This window comes from Symphalangus syndactylus, chromosome 7 (assembly GCF_028878055.3).
Source record: "Symphalangus syndactylus isolate Jambi chromosome 7, NHGRI_mSymSyn1-v2.1_pri, whole genome shotgun sequence".
NCBI classification, from domain to species: domain Eukaryota; kingdom Metazoa; phylum Chordata; class Mammalia; order Primates; family Hylobatidae; genus Symphalangus; species Symphalangus syndactylus.
Window position 1 is genome coordinate 118,836,311 of NC_072429.2, and position 14,904 is coordinate 118,851,214.

General features: G+C 44.2%; 1 protein-coding gene across 2 annotated transcripts in view; it reads left to right on the top strand.

The window, feature by feature from the left end:
- Positions 1–14,904, top strand: part of COL14A1 (collagen type XIV alpha 1 chain) — a 309,275-nt gene that overhangs the window by 483 nt on the left and 293,888 nt on the right. For both annotated transcript variants that reach the window (XM_055287135.2, XM_055287134.2), the window contains exon 2: positions 11,298–11,367. The gene's annotated coding sequence lies outside the window, so the exon portion shown is untranslated. The remainder of the gene's footprint in view (positions 1–11,297; positions 11,368–14,904) is intronic.

A 14,904-nucleotide genomic window follows, 5' to 3' on the forward strand; every position in this document is an offset into this window, starting at 1 on the left:
GGCCAGGCACAGTGGCTCATGCCTGTAATCCCAGCACTTTGGGAGGCCAAGGCGGGTGGATTACCTGAGGTCGGGAGTTCAAGACCAGCCTGACCAACATGGAGAAAGCCCATCTCTACTAAAAATACAAAATTAGCCGGGGGTAGTGGCGCATGCCTGTAATCCAAGCTACTCGGGAGGCTGAGGCAGGAGAATCGCTTGAACACGGGAGGTGGAGGATGTGGTGAGCGGAGATCCACCATTGCAATCCAGCGTGGATTTCTGGCTGTAAATTGGCAGAAGGCAAAAATAATTTTGCATTGGATCCTTATTCAGCTACCTAGCTTTTAAAACTAGAAGTTATAAGTAAATAACTTCCCAAACAATCTTTAAAACTTAAAATTTCGTACAGAATAATTTTAAAACACTGCTTAATATTATCTACTTATTACCTTATCAGACTCTCAGCAATTTTACAGCCTGTTAGAAAAGCAATCAAAGTAATCAACATTTATGTACTGAATATTTTATACAGCAAACACTCTTTCTCAGGATATATTGGAGATTTAGTTTTGATGACAAAGGAGGTTCTTTTCCTGAACACACCTTAATTAAGACATTATTTGTCTTTTGAGGGCAGCCTCCTAAGTCTACAGGTTTTAGAGATTCATGCCAGAATTATGTAAGCAACACCACCCCCATGTGCTTCTCTTAGCACAAGCTTTCTGCGGTCAGAGATGGAAGCACAGGCTGCTGTCATGGAATGCACTGAACAAAATAAAGGAGTGCTCTGTAAAGAACTTGGCTGAAGTGTCTATTTTCTTAGTTCCAGGACCTGACAACTCTCTTTTTCTTTTGCATGTCACTCTGCTTGTGTGAATTTTTCTCTTTGCCTCTTGGGACTCCCTATCTTATTCTAAAATGTGCTTTTCTCCCTTGAGGTGAAATACTAAATTTCTTGAAGTCTGAGATGACTGGGTCCACAGAGGCCAATTCATAATTGAAACTTAATATAGGTGGCCACTGACACCTCTTGAGATTCAATCCCAGAGGATGGAAGAGAGAGGGAAGATGTATGCTCTGTTACCTCAGTGTTTGTTGTTGTTGTTGTTTGTTTGTTTGTTTTTTGAGACTGAATCTCCCTCTGTTGCCCAGGCTGGAGTGCAGTGGCATGGTCTCAGCTCACTGCAACCTCTCCCTCCCAGGTTCAAGCAATTCTCTTGCCTCAGCCTCCCGAATAGCTGGGATTACAGGCACGTGCCATCATGCCTGGCTAATTTTTGTATTTTTAGTAGAGACAGGGTTTCACCATGTTGGCCAGGCTGGTCTCAAACTCCTGGGCTCAAGTGATTCACCCCCTTGGCGTCCCAAAGTGCTGGGATTACAGGCGTAAGCCATCGCACCTGGCCTGTTACCTCAATTTTGAAAATGTGTGGGTAAGTGTGAGCCCAGGTTTTAAAAGATTTGGATATTTCTGCAGCTGTGAAAGGTAAGGAAGCAGAATACTAGCCCCTGCTCATGAACCCAGAAAACCCATGGATGGTGTGACATGGAAATATCAAGGGTAGTTAATTATTGAGCAGAGAGTCTCCCAGGTCTGGTATGTAGAAGCAGAAAATGAGGGAAACAAGTGTGAGAAGCTCTAAAGAAGATGGGACTCACCAAATGTCAGACCAGCCTGTCTGTGTTAGAGAAAGAACCCCCGTTTTTTTCAGATTTTTCTCTTGGCCATCCTGGACTACACAAGATGTTAAAAACTTTCTAGTGTTTTCATGCTTCATGTATACCATCTCATGCCATTAAAGTATGTATTATTTTTTATTGCAAGCACAGGACAATCCACTCATTCAATTCCCTACTTACCCATCCACCTTCTTTGCTTTCCGTCTTCTCATCAGTACTTCATACCCTCCCAACTTATTATTTTTGTTTGTTTTCTATATATTTTTCTGCACATAGTAGGTGCTCACTTCCCAACTTATTACATAAATGGAAACAAAAATGTGAAATCATAGAACTTTTTTTAATCAGTAAGTGACCATTTTTTAATCAGTAAGTGTGCTGTTTTGCTGTGTCCTTAGGAACTCAGAAACAGTCTTTGAAATAACTCATAGCGATACCTAATATTTATTGCACACCAAATATATGCCAGCTCCTCTACTAAATGTTTTCTACAGATAATCTCATTTAATCCTCACAACAAGTCCATGGGGTAGGTGCTAATAAAATCTCTTTTTTTTTTGATACTGAGTCTCGTTCTGTCGCCCAGGCTGGAGTGCAGTGGCGCGATCTGGGCTCACTGTAAGCTCCACCTCCCGAGTTCACGCCATTCTCCTGCCTCAGCCTCCCGGTAGCTGAGACTACAGGCACTCGCCATCATGCCCAGCTAATTTTTTGTATTTTTAGTAGAGACGGGGTTTCACAGTGTTAGCCAGGATGGTCTCGATCTCCTGACCTCGTGATCCGCCCGCCTCGGCCTCCCAAAGTGCTGGGATTACTGGCGTGAGCCACCGTGCCCTGCCAAAATCCTCTTTTTATAGGCAAGGAACTCAGCTCTCTAGGAAGGTTAAGTCAGTGGTACAAGGTCATGTATTGGACAAGCCGTGGGGCCAGGCTTGGAACCCAGTCACTGACTACTGAGGGCATCTGCCTCCTAGGACCATCCAGTTTGCCCAGAAGCACAAGGTCACTCATGCACATGCTGGAAGAAGACAAGCTAGAGCAAGAGCTTGTTCTTTGGGAGCACCCCACTTTCTTTTTCTTTTGTTGTGGTTTTTGAGAGAGAGTCTTGCTCTGTCACCCAGGCTGGAGTGCAGTGGCACAATCTCAGCTCACTGCACCCTCCACCTCCCAGGTTCAAGTGATTCTCTTGCCTCAGCCTCCTGAATAGCTGGGATTACAGGCGTGTGCCACCACACCCGACTACTTTTTGTATTTTCAGTAGAGATAGCGTTTCACCAGGTTGGTCAGGCTAGTCTTGAACTCCTGACCTCAAGTGATCCCCCTGCCTCAGCCTCCCAAAGTGCTGGGATTACAGGCATGAGCCACTGTGCCTGGACCCCACTTTCTCGGTGTTGCTGTTGGAGACCACACCCAGCCCCCTCCTGAGCAGCAGGGATCTAGGGCTCATTCCTGTAACTTGGTGGCTGCCATTACATCCTTGCTTTGCTTCTGCAGGCATTGGTGATTGCACCTGCTTTCCTCTTTCTTCTCAACATCACTGCCTATCATTTGGTTCATTGCTGGGTTTTCCTTGCTCCCAAACTGGGAGTGTAGTAGCTTATTTTTCAGATTCCTTTGTAGGTTTTATTCTGGAAGCCAACACCTAGACCCTTTGTTTTTATCCATGTATTTTGTTTCATTTCATTCAACACAATGATTGACTCCTTGATTTGCTGGAGACCTTTGCTATGGTAAATATTAAATTGCAACACCACAGGTGGGCAACCAAAAAGTAACCTCGCAAGTCGTGGAGCTCTAGAGGATTGGAACTACATCAATGAATTCTTACATGCCCAGGGCCTAAAAAGGTCAGCACAAAGCCTCTTGATGAGCATTTGTTAATGAAAGTATAGTTTGTAAACATTTCTGCAAATTTGTAAATATCCCTTGCCCTTCCTGAAATGTAAGTGGGCCTAGAATTGAAGTCGTGCTGAAGTCTGTTTCTTGCCTCCTTTCTCAGATGGCCTGTAAGAGACATTCTACTCTCTTTTCATTCATTCCTGGAAGCGAGCTTGTATCTTCTCTTTCCCTAGGTCCTTCTTAAGACACCCATAGGGCTGGACTGACGTCTGTTGGAGGACAGGAGACCTTTAACCTGGTGTCTTTCTTAGAGTTCAGAGAGGATAAAGTATGGGTTTACCCCAAGGATGGAGGAGAGGCAGAGACCTTTTTAATTTTTTTTTTACAAGATCTGAGGTCACTAAGCCACCATAAAATGAATCAAGCCAAATCCTCAGGATTCCAGACTCTAGAAAGTTTCTCACTGACAATATCAATAGTGATTGAACGTTTATGATGTGTCACGCACATGCTAAGTGTTTTCTGTACTGTGGAAGGAAGATATCTTGGGCCCCCCAAATCGCTAAGGAAAACTCAAGCTAGAAACTGCTTAGGGCAAACCTGCCTCCCATTCTATTCAAAGTCACCCCTCTGCTCACTGAGATAGATGCATATATCTAATTTCCTCCTTTGGAAACGCCAATCAGAAACTCAAAATGATGTAACCATTTGGGTCTCACCTATCTGTGACCTGGATGCTCCCTCCCGCTTGGAGTCTTCCTGCCCTTGCTTCAAGTTGTCCCACCTTTCCAGACCGAACCAATATACTTCTTACATGTATTGATTGATGTCTCATGTCTCCCTAAAATATATAAAATCAAGCTGTGCCCCAACCACCTTGGGCACATGTCGTCAGGACTTCCTGAGGCTGTGTCATGGACATGTCCTCAACCTTGACGAAATGAGCTTTCTAAATTACCTGAGACCTGTCTGAGATTTTCTGGGTTCACAGTACATTATGAAGTATATTATTTACTTTGTGTACATAGTCTCATGTAATCACTTTCTAATACCTCTCAACAATGCTTCATCAATGCCACCTTAAACTTTTTTTTTTTTTGAGACGGAGTCTCGCTCTGTCACCCAGGCTGGAGTGTAGTGGCGCAATCTCCGCTCACTGCAAGCTCCGCCTCCCGAGTTCACGCCATTCTCCTGCCTCAGCCTCTCCGAGTAGCTGGGACTACAGTCGCCCGCCACCACGCCCGGCTAATTTTTTTGTATTTTTAGTAGAGACGGGGTTTCACCGTGGTCTCGATCTCCTGATCCGTGATCCGCCCGCCTCGGCCTCCCAAAGTGCTGGGATTACAAGCGTGAGCCACCGTGCCTGGCCTTTTTTTTTTTTTTTTTAGACAGTGTTTCTCTGTCACTCAGGCTGGAGTGGCTGGAGTGCAGTGGTGCGATCTCAGCTCACTGCAACCTCTGCCTCCCGGATTCAAGCTATTCTCCCACCTCAGCCTCCTGAGTAGCTGGGACTGCAGCCTCCACCACCACGCCCGGCTAATTTTTGTATTTTTAATAGAAACAGGGTTTCACCACATTGGCCAGGTTGGTCTCAAACTCCAAACCTCAAGTGATCTGCCAGCCTTGGCCTCCCAAAGTGCTGGGATTACAGGTGTGAGCCACTGCACCTGGCCCAATTCCATCTTAAATTTTGATCTTTTACCTCCCCTTTGACCTCCAACATGCAAAACGACTAGTCATAAGGTCAGGGCTCTGTGTTACAGCTGGACTTTGCACTGACACATATGTGCAAACACACACACTCATACACACACATTTGAAGGAAAAAACATATTCATCTTAATTCAGGATGTGAGAATTGCTGCTGTCTTTTAATTCCTGAAAACTCCTTCATTCTTGGATGTGTTGTGCCTTTCTTATGTGAATTAGAAGTCCAGAAGAATGTGTTGGAGTTTTTACTTAGGTGAACGTGTCATCCAGCCAGCTTAGAAAGACTGCCTAGCCAAGTTACTGACTACCTCAAAGTTTTATCAGGAGAGAAAGTAGCTGTGAACAATTCAAGATCATTAGTGCCAGAGCAAAAACAGCTCAATGGCCTGTGCATATTTATGGTTGTGTAATACAATACCCATAATTGTTAGGGGGCTTCCTGATTCCAGCTCCCTCCCAGTTGTCTGAAGTGGGAGCAGAATGCACACACCACCCTTTAGCCAATTTCAACCAGGGACTGAAGTACTCTCTTCTTACTAGTTGGAAATGGCTTCTGTTCACATCAACTACATCATGGATGACTTTGGATGATGTAAACCTCTTAATATGAAAAAGATTAAGTTCAGAAACAAAGCATGCATTGGTTCATCTGGCAACCCTGGTGAGGTCAGACAATCGGAGGGTCTGTAAGGGCTGACACCCCTCCTTGCGTGAACAGAGACTGCCTCTCATTTGCCCCTGCTCCTAACCCCTGCCACCCCAAAAAGAATTCTACCACAAAAAATAAAAATACAAGTTCTCATTCAATACCCTCCTTTTTTGGTGGAAACATTTCTTTACAGTTAATGTCTAGACTCTAGATTAAGTTCACGTAAAGCTTCCCTTTTTAAAAATTCATGCTGACTAGGAGTTAAAGTGCAAGGCTACTTCCTTTTGATCTCCTTGCTATTTGTTCTCCATGACCACCAACTGACTTTGCCTGGCTTTTACTGTTTCCTTCCCCATTTTTACTCACAATCTGTTACGTCTCCTTATCAGCTTCTGGCAGCCTCTTCCAGCGCTCGTTGAATGCTGAGCCCTCTCTCTGGGATGCTGGCTACAATGGGGGTCTCTGGGATGCTGGCTACACTGGGGGCAAGCATAAATATGAGTGTGGGTGCAAAACTATACAATGGAAGCAGCACTGTGGAGCTCATTTGGAGAGGCTTTATCTGCTGGTGGGTTCACGTAGGATGACAGACAGGAAATACAGCCAAAAGTCAGCACCCGGGCAGCAGAAAGATATATCCAGAAGCAAGTCCAGGTGCTGGTATTGGACCTGAATTGGAGATGGAGCCAAAAAACATAATCTACACAATGCATTTGGAGGAAATACATTAGGAGACAAAATGAAAACTGGAAAGGGGCCGGGCTTCATTGCTCACACCTGTAATCCCAGCACTTTAGGAGGCTGGGCAAGTGGATCACTTGAGGCCAGGAGTTGAGACCAGCCTGGCCCACATGGTGAAACCATGTCTCTACTAAAAATATAATAATTAGGTGGGCGTGGTGATGCATACCTGTAATCTCAGCTACTCGAGAGGCTGAGATGGGAGAATCACTTAAATCCTGGAGGCAGAGGTTTCAGTGAGCTGAGATCATGCCACTGCACTCCAGCCTGGGCAACAGAGTGAGACTTCATCTCAAAAAAAACACAAACAAGAAAAAAACAACAAAAACAAATCTGCAAAACTGCGTGCAGAGTTTCTGGAAAGCTACAGGGCATTATTCTGCTGAAAGACTAAGTCCCAGGTTTACACAGTGACGATGATGGCAGACCTGGAACATGAACCAGGTGTTTCTGACTTCAGGACCAGTACTTTTGTTCACTACATTTTTCATCAGCTTAGGGCGAAGGACTGAAGGTGCCTCCTGCAAGGGTCAATGCTAAGGTACAAGGACTCAGGATTGAATTATGTATTAGCCTTGGGCTTTTACAGATTAAAGATGTTGGGAAATTAGAGAACCACAGTATGAAGCTCTAGAGGGAGTGCTGGAGGGTCAGAGTGGTAAGATGTGCTATAAATAGAAAAACAAATCATGAGGTCAGAAGTCAAAAGAAGAGAACAAGGCAGAAGTATAGAGCCACGGAATTTACACTAGGAAAAGGGCTCAAGCTGGAGACTGAACCATAGGAGGATGCTAGAAGCCAGCTTTCATGTGATGTGGGTTAAGGGGGCCACCAGGATAGAGAGGACCCAGCAGGGTAGACTTGAGGCGAGCGATGAGGATATCAGAGAAACCACCAAAACTTCCTACAAATACTAGCCCAAAATGTCTTTGCCATGATTATGAAGAGTGGAAATGTCCAATAGATCAAGACTAGCTCAATTATCACTTGGGGTGATCATATTTGGGATTCTTGGTTATTCCAGAAAGATCAACCCCAATTCTTCTGAGCACCAATCATATATATTTTAATTGTTCACTCAGCTCTCATTGGTATAGACATACAAATAGCTGGCTATACTATTGAATTATTAAATGCACATTGTTGAATATATTTTTCCTCCTCCAGTACCTATTCCTATTCTTTTGCTAACACCTGTATTTTGGGAGTAAATTGCCTCTCCATTTTGTGTAGTTCTTGTGAGATGTCTATCATGGTGTCCCAGTCTCTCCTAGTGAAAATAATGAGTCCCATACCCAAGCTATACCAATTAACATTCCCTTCCAGGACTTTGAATTTTGAGCAGAAGAATATAAAGGTGTAGAAAAGAGTTGAAGTTTATTCACCTAGGTGGTTCCCCAGGCCTGTCTTGGTTGCTTTCCTCTCTGAGCATGGTCCTAGAGCTTTTGGATGAAATCTGTGGACTATAGTGGCCTTTGGTGACATAGGGAGTAAAGAACTCATGATTAGGACAAGGTAGTTGAGTAAGCTTGGAAGAGCCCACGCTATCAATTCCACAGAGGAAGTGGAGACCAAGGACCAGACACAGAATCAGGCATCTGCCAAAGAATTCAAGCAAGAATGCAAGCAATCAGATTCAGAAGGTGTTCTGTGGAAGAGATTGCCTGATTAATTCAGAAAAGAGTGGTAGATCAGTCATAATGTTTCTTGCTTGCAAGTGACAGAAAACCAACTTGAACCAGTTTTAAGAGAAAAGAAAAAGGCTGTATTGCTTTAGTTAACCACATTGCAACAGGAACAATGATTAAATAATTTATCATCCACCTGGGGCACTTCTGAGACTGAAAGAGCTACACTTCTGAGAAAGAAAGTTAATGATTAAGCTGGAACAACAGGTGTAAACTGGGACAAATGGGCCCTATACCCATTTGGATGTCTTCTCATCCTAGTGTAAGGAAGTTATGATGAATAAACCTGAAAGGCTGCCTGCCAGGGGTCTATCTCTCTCTCTCTCTCTGTCTCTCTGTCTTCGTGTGTGTGTGTGTGTGTGTGTGTGCAGCTGACAGAAGCTCTGGGCTCGAATTCTTACAGGTTACCAATCAGAAAGGAAAGGATACTTCTTTTGTTTGCTCCAGTGTAAAATATCTTGTCCAAGAATTCCAAGTAGTCTGACCTACATCACATACTATCCCTGGGCCAATTTCTGTGGATAAAGAGATGGATTCCTAACCTACCATGCGTTCATCTGGGTCACATGTGTTTACTGTGTTGAAGACATAGGAGTCCTATGAATCCATAGTCCCAATAATTTGGAGCAGCACTTCCTTGAAAGAAAGGCTTTTCTGGAAGACAAAACCATAAATATCCACTCAGGCAGCCTTTTATAGAGTGTCTCTGCCAAGTCCACTCGCAGTATGGGAACTGTTAAGTGTTACATAAAACACTCTGGAGCTACCTGGGAAAGGATTGAACCATGACCCCTGAGACCTTGGAAGCCCTTTGCAATCTGCTTTAACAAAGAGCCATGGGGCTGCTCTATCCCTTTATAGTCTTGTATGTAATTGCCCATTCGGGGTATGTGAGGCCCCAGGGCTCAGTGTGCCTATAAGCCACTAGCACCTCTCAAATGAAATGATGGTGGTAATGTAGGGAGAGGAATAGATCTGATTTTGTGGTGCTCTTCTCATTTGGCCTTGCCTTGAAAAGCCACTGGCAGAGCCACAGCACCCCGGGCACCTTAGGCTTTCATTGAGGAGTTGGGGAACAGAAAGGAAAGCAAGGACTCCATGGAAAAAGTTTAGGAAAGAGGACAGCTAGAGGCAGACTTCCCTTCCATCCAAGATGGGCTAGGCTCCCAGTTCTACCTCCCTCGGCTCCTGTTTCAACTCTATTGTTGGAAAGCACAACTGTGATGGTTAATACTGAGTGTCAACTTGATTGGATTGAAGGATGTAAAGTATTAATCCTGGGTGTGTCTGTGAGGGTGTTGCTAAAGGAGATTAATATTTGAGTCAGTGGGCTGGGAGAGGCAGACCCCCCTTAATCTGGATGGGCACCATCCAGATCAGCTGCCAGCGAATATAAAGCAGGCAGAAAAATGTGAAAAGGTTAGACTGGCCTAGCCTCCCAGCCTACATCTTCCTCCCATGCTGGATGCTTCCTCCCTGGAATATCGAACTCCAAATTTCTTCAGTTTTAGATTCGGACTAGCTCTCCTTGCTCCTCAGCCTGCGGATGGCCTATTGTGGGACCTTGTGATCATGTGAGTTAATACTTAATAATCTCTCCTTTATATATGTGTGTGTGTGTGTGTGTGTGTATATATATATGTGTGTGTGTGTGTGTGTATATATATACACACACCACTATATGTTCTGTTCCTCTAGAGAACCCTGACTAATACAACAACCATTTATGATGAAACTTGGAACAAAGACAGATGCTACTTTTTACCACCGTGATATGATCCTCTCTACCTTGCAGAAGAGTTCTTGGTGGCTAAAACTCAAAAACAATCTGCTTGTCCCCAGCCCAGCCTTTCTCTGGGAGAAAAAGGAGTGGATAAATGTATGGAAGATTGATTGAGTGACTGTGGGCTCCCACCCAAAGAGATGATTCAGTCCAGGGGCAGGGAGAAGAGTGAGACCCAGTGGAACGTGATTTCGCAATGGATCCCTTGCCACGACAGGGAACACAGTGTTTACTGAAGAGAGTTCTTCAACCTGTCAGTCATCTGTGCCTTCCAGAAAACTGCAGCCTCAACTGTAGTAAATAATCCACCGGCTCAGTCCAAGCCCTGTTGGAGCGGATAGGGCTATCCTTGCCACGGTACTGAACAGCAGGAATGTTGCTCGCAAACCCTGCCCTTTGGAAGTAGCCAGCAAGGCTGAAAGTGCTCAACCACTCTTTGGAATGCCACATTGTATATGGGAAATTCCATAATGCTCTACTAATAAGTAAAGTTTCTCTTGCTGGGTTGTAAGTATCTGGGCAAGTCACAGGAAATTCTTCTTGGAACTAAGCAATATGGGAATAAACACACGTATTAACATCTGTTCATGATAAGTAGCTAATGAAATAGCCCACTTTGGCCCAGAGTTCGGGATAATGAAACAAATGACTGGTGGTTGATATAATCGCCTTAGTGCCGGTGTATGTTCACTGTACATCTTGTGTGTCCCATATGTTCATTTGTTCTTTCAATTGATTCTTCTTTCATTGTCCAAGACACAGTCTGTTTTTAAACTTTTTATTCACATATGCACTGGTTGCTGTGGCCTCCTTCTGGACTGAGACACTCATTTACCTGGCTACTAGGAGTGCTGGTGGTCAGTAGCTCTCATCTGAGCCTGTCTCCAAAGATGACCTCTGCTAAAGAGAGCTGCCTGGTTCAAGGTCATGCTCCCTTCCCCATGGTAGCCCACAATTTTAAAGAAAGGACTGACTACATTGCAAATACTTGAAGACACCTCTTAAAAAATTGATATGTAATCAATGTGGACATGTAAAGACCCAGCCCTTAAAGCCCAATTTAAGATAACCTGGAAGGGCCACTTGCTGGCTACTTCCACAGGGCAGGGTTTGTAGCGGAAAAGCCATCACAGCTCCAGAGTTTCCAGTGGGCTTGGCTGAGGCCTTTGACTGTCTCTCAATTCACCTGCTTGCTGTGCTCATTGCTGCCTTTCTTCTTTCACAGATACTGTTCCTGAGAGCATCTGCCCCAGTCAACTTCTCATCCACAGATATTAATCTCAGTCGACCACCAGGTAACCTGACCCCTGATACTATATAACATAAACCCTGAAAAGTGGCCAGGAGCGATGACTCATGCCTGTAATCCCAGAGCTTTGGGAGGCTGAGGCAGGAGGATCCCTTGAGGCCAGGAGTTTGAGAACAGCCAGGGCAACATAGCAAGTCCCTGTCTCTACAAAAATAATTACAAATTAGCCAGATGTGGAGGTAACTACTTGGAGCCTGAGTGGGGGAAGATCACTTGAACTCAGGAGTTTTTTATTACAGTGAACTATGATGGTGAGACCCTGTGTCAAAAAAGAAAAAAATGAAAGTGCCTTGATTATAATGGTACAACTTTATGAATTTTACAAAATGAACACACCTGTATGACCAGCACCCAGCTCCCTTCTAACCTAAGGGTAACCACTGTTATCACTCCTAACAGTACAGATTTGTTTTTACCTGTTCTAGGGCTTTATCTAAATGGTATTATATCGTGTACATTGTTTTTGTGTTTGGCTTCCATTACGCAACATCTTGTTGGTGGGATTCATTCACGTTGCATGAGGCCGTGCATAATTCATTCCCATTTCTTTTTCTTTTCTTTTCTTTTTTTTTTTTTTGATACGAAGTCTCGCTCTGCCACCCAGGCTGGAGTGCAGTGGCGCAATCTCGGCTCACTGCCAGCTCCGCCTCCTGGGTTCACACCATTCTCCTGCCTCAGCCTCCCGAGTACCTGGGACTACAGGTGCCCGCCACCACGCCCGGCTAATTTTTTGTATTTTTAGTAGAGACGGAGTTTCACCGTGTTAGCCAGGATGGTCTCGATCTCCTGACCTCATGATCCACCTGCCTTGGCCTTTCAAAATGCTGGGATTACAGGTGTGAGCCACTGCGCCTGGCCAATTCATTCCCATTTCTATGTAATATTCCATGTGAGAATATAATACCATTTATTTTTCTATTCTTAGGTTGATGAATATTGGGTAGTTCCAGTTTGAGGCAATTATACATCTGCAGTGAGCATACTAGAATATGTTTTTGGATGGGCCTAAGCACTCATTGCTGTAGGGAACTGCATATATTTAGTTTGTGTAGATACTGCCAAGCAGTTTTCCAAAGTAGTTCTACCAATTTATACTGCCACTTGCAGTGTATGAGCATTAAGACCAATACCTGATGTTCTCCACCCTTTTAATCTCAGCCACTGTGGTGAGTGTGTGGTGGTAGTACATTGTGGTTTTAATTTGGACTTCCCTGGAGGCCAGTGACACTAAGCACATTTTGTATGTTTATTGGTTATTTGGACATTCTCCTTGGAGGATGTCTATTCAAGTCTTTGCCCATTTTCTGTCGGTTTGTCAAGACAGTCCTTTCTTTACCGTTGGCTGCTGGGAGATCCTACGGAGGCCATCTCTGGTGGAGAGGAAAAGAGGAGTCATATTTTGTTTAAAGACAAAAGTAAGAAACAGATAAATAAAACATACAGGGAAGCATGTAGGAAATAATAAACACGGGCTTCAAAACTACTGGAGAAGGAAAGAAATGAGATTCGTCTACAACAGCAAAGTCATAGACTTGAATGGGGAAAAGTAAATTGAGGTGGGGTCGAGGAAGCCACAGAAAAACATGGGGTCCAGGCCAGTCACAGTGGCTCACGCCTGTAATCTCAGCACTTTGGGAGGCCGAGGCAGGTGGATCACCTGAGGTCAGGAGTTCAAGAACAGCCTAGCTAACATGGTGAAACCCCGTCTCTACAAAAATACAAAAATTAGCCAGGCATGATGGCAGGTACCTGTAATCCCAGCTACTTGGAAGAATCACTTGAACCCAAGAGGCGGAGGTTGCAGTGAGCTGAAATCATGTCATTGCACTCCAGCCTGGGTGACAGAGCGAGACTCTGTCTTAAAAAAAGAAAAAAAAAGAAAAAGAAAAAGATGGAGTCCAGCTACTGGACTCAGGAAAGACAAAGTGGTAGCTTTGGGTGGGTGCCAGCAAGAATCACGAAAATCCACTCAGCTGATGAGACTCTGTGATTGTAAGAATAGTTAGAGAAGGCTGTGTTTACCAGCTGGTATCCAAAAAAGAAGTTAGAATAAAACACAATGGCTGTTATTGGTCTTGTGTATCCAGGCAGAGTCGCGAGCTGAGTAAATAGATAGCATGGCTTTAGAAGAGAAGGTGCATATTTTTTTCAGGCTCACTCAACCACTACATGTGAGAAATAACAAGGGCAGAGTAACCTGGAACACAAAAACATCATTATTCATGCAGCTCTGCTCCTGGGGAGTAGCCCACAATCACCAGCAGCAGGAGGGGAGTGGAGTCACATCTATAGTGGCTTTGCCATCTTTTACTGCCTACTACAAAATTGGCCCACTTCACACGGCATCTTCAGCATGGGACCTGTCCTTATCCTGGAAATAGCTTTTCTTTGTTTGCTAAATATTGCAGCCTGGCTCGACCCCGAACATCCCCTCGGTTCAGTCACTTGGCGTCTCCTTCTTTCCGCCAGATCAATCATCTGCTCCTGTTGTATCAGTGAATGTGATTAGAATTATCTCCCTTTGTTGAGAAGACAGACTCTAATGGTGTAGAGTTCTATTTTGTTTTTGTTTTTTCTTTGAGCAGAAACATGGGCACTATGACATTTTTCTGTGAAAATCCAGCAGCATAATCTTCAGTTGGCTAAAGTTAGGATGTACTATTAACTGTTTCACTTCCACTTGGTTATAAGCCAGTGACTTTGAAGTTTATGACTGTGACCCATGGGAGAGTGTTCAATATGGGACCCGTCCTTACTGCCACAGGGAATTTTGAAAATACTGTAGATCTTGCTTTTCTGTCAGTTTGACCTGAAAGGAGTTCCTCATGTTGGAATACTATTGGGAGTTCTATGTAGGGTCATCATATTGCGTCCTCATAGCTGACCCTAAAAACTGGGATTCTCTTTAACCTTTCCAAATCCCCATCTGAGGACTTGTGCTCTGGACAAGATCTTATTGTTTGCAAGAATAGACTGTCTTGAGAGAACCTTTTTATTTTAGGGATGGAGCCAGAACGAAGTTACTTTCCACAAACCTACTCTAACCTATTGATCCTGCAGGAACCGTTTTCCTATTAGTAGGAGGGACTGCAGAGAAAAGTTACTCTCTCATTTACTAATTTGCTCATTTGGTGATTTTTTTTTTTTTTTTTTGATAGAGTTTCGCTATTTTGCCCAGGCTGGAGTGAAGTGGCACGATCTCAGCTCACTGCAACCTCCATCCCCTGGGGTTCAAGCAATTCTCCTGCCTCAGCCTCCTGAGTAGCTGGGATTGTAGACACCTGCCACCACGCCCAGCTAATTTTTTGTTTGTTTGTTTGTTTTTGTATTTTTAGTAGAGACTGGGTTTCATGATGTTGGTCAGGCTGGTCTCAAATTCCTGACCTCAGGTGATCCACCCCCCTCGGCCTCCCAAAGTGCTAGGATTACAGGTGCCCGCCCCATTTGGTGATATTTTTATTGAGCATCTGCTATGTGTCTGGTAATTTGCACCCTACAGACACAGTAGAAAAGAACCAGACAT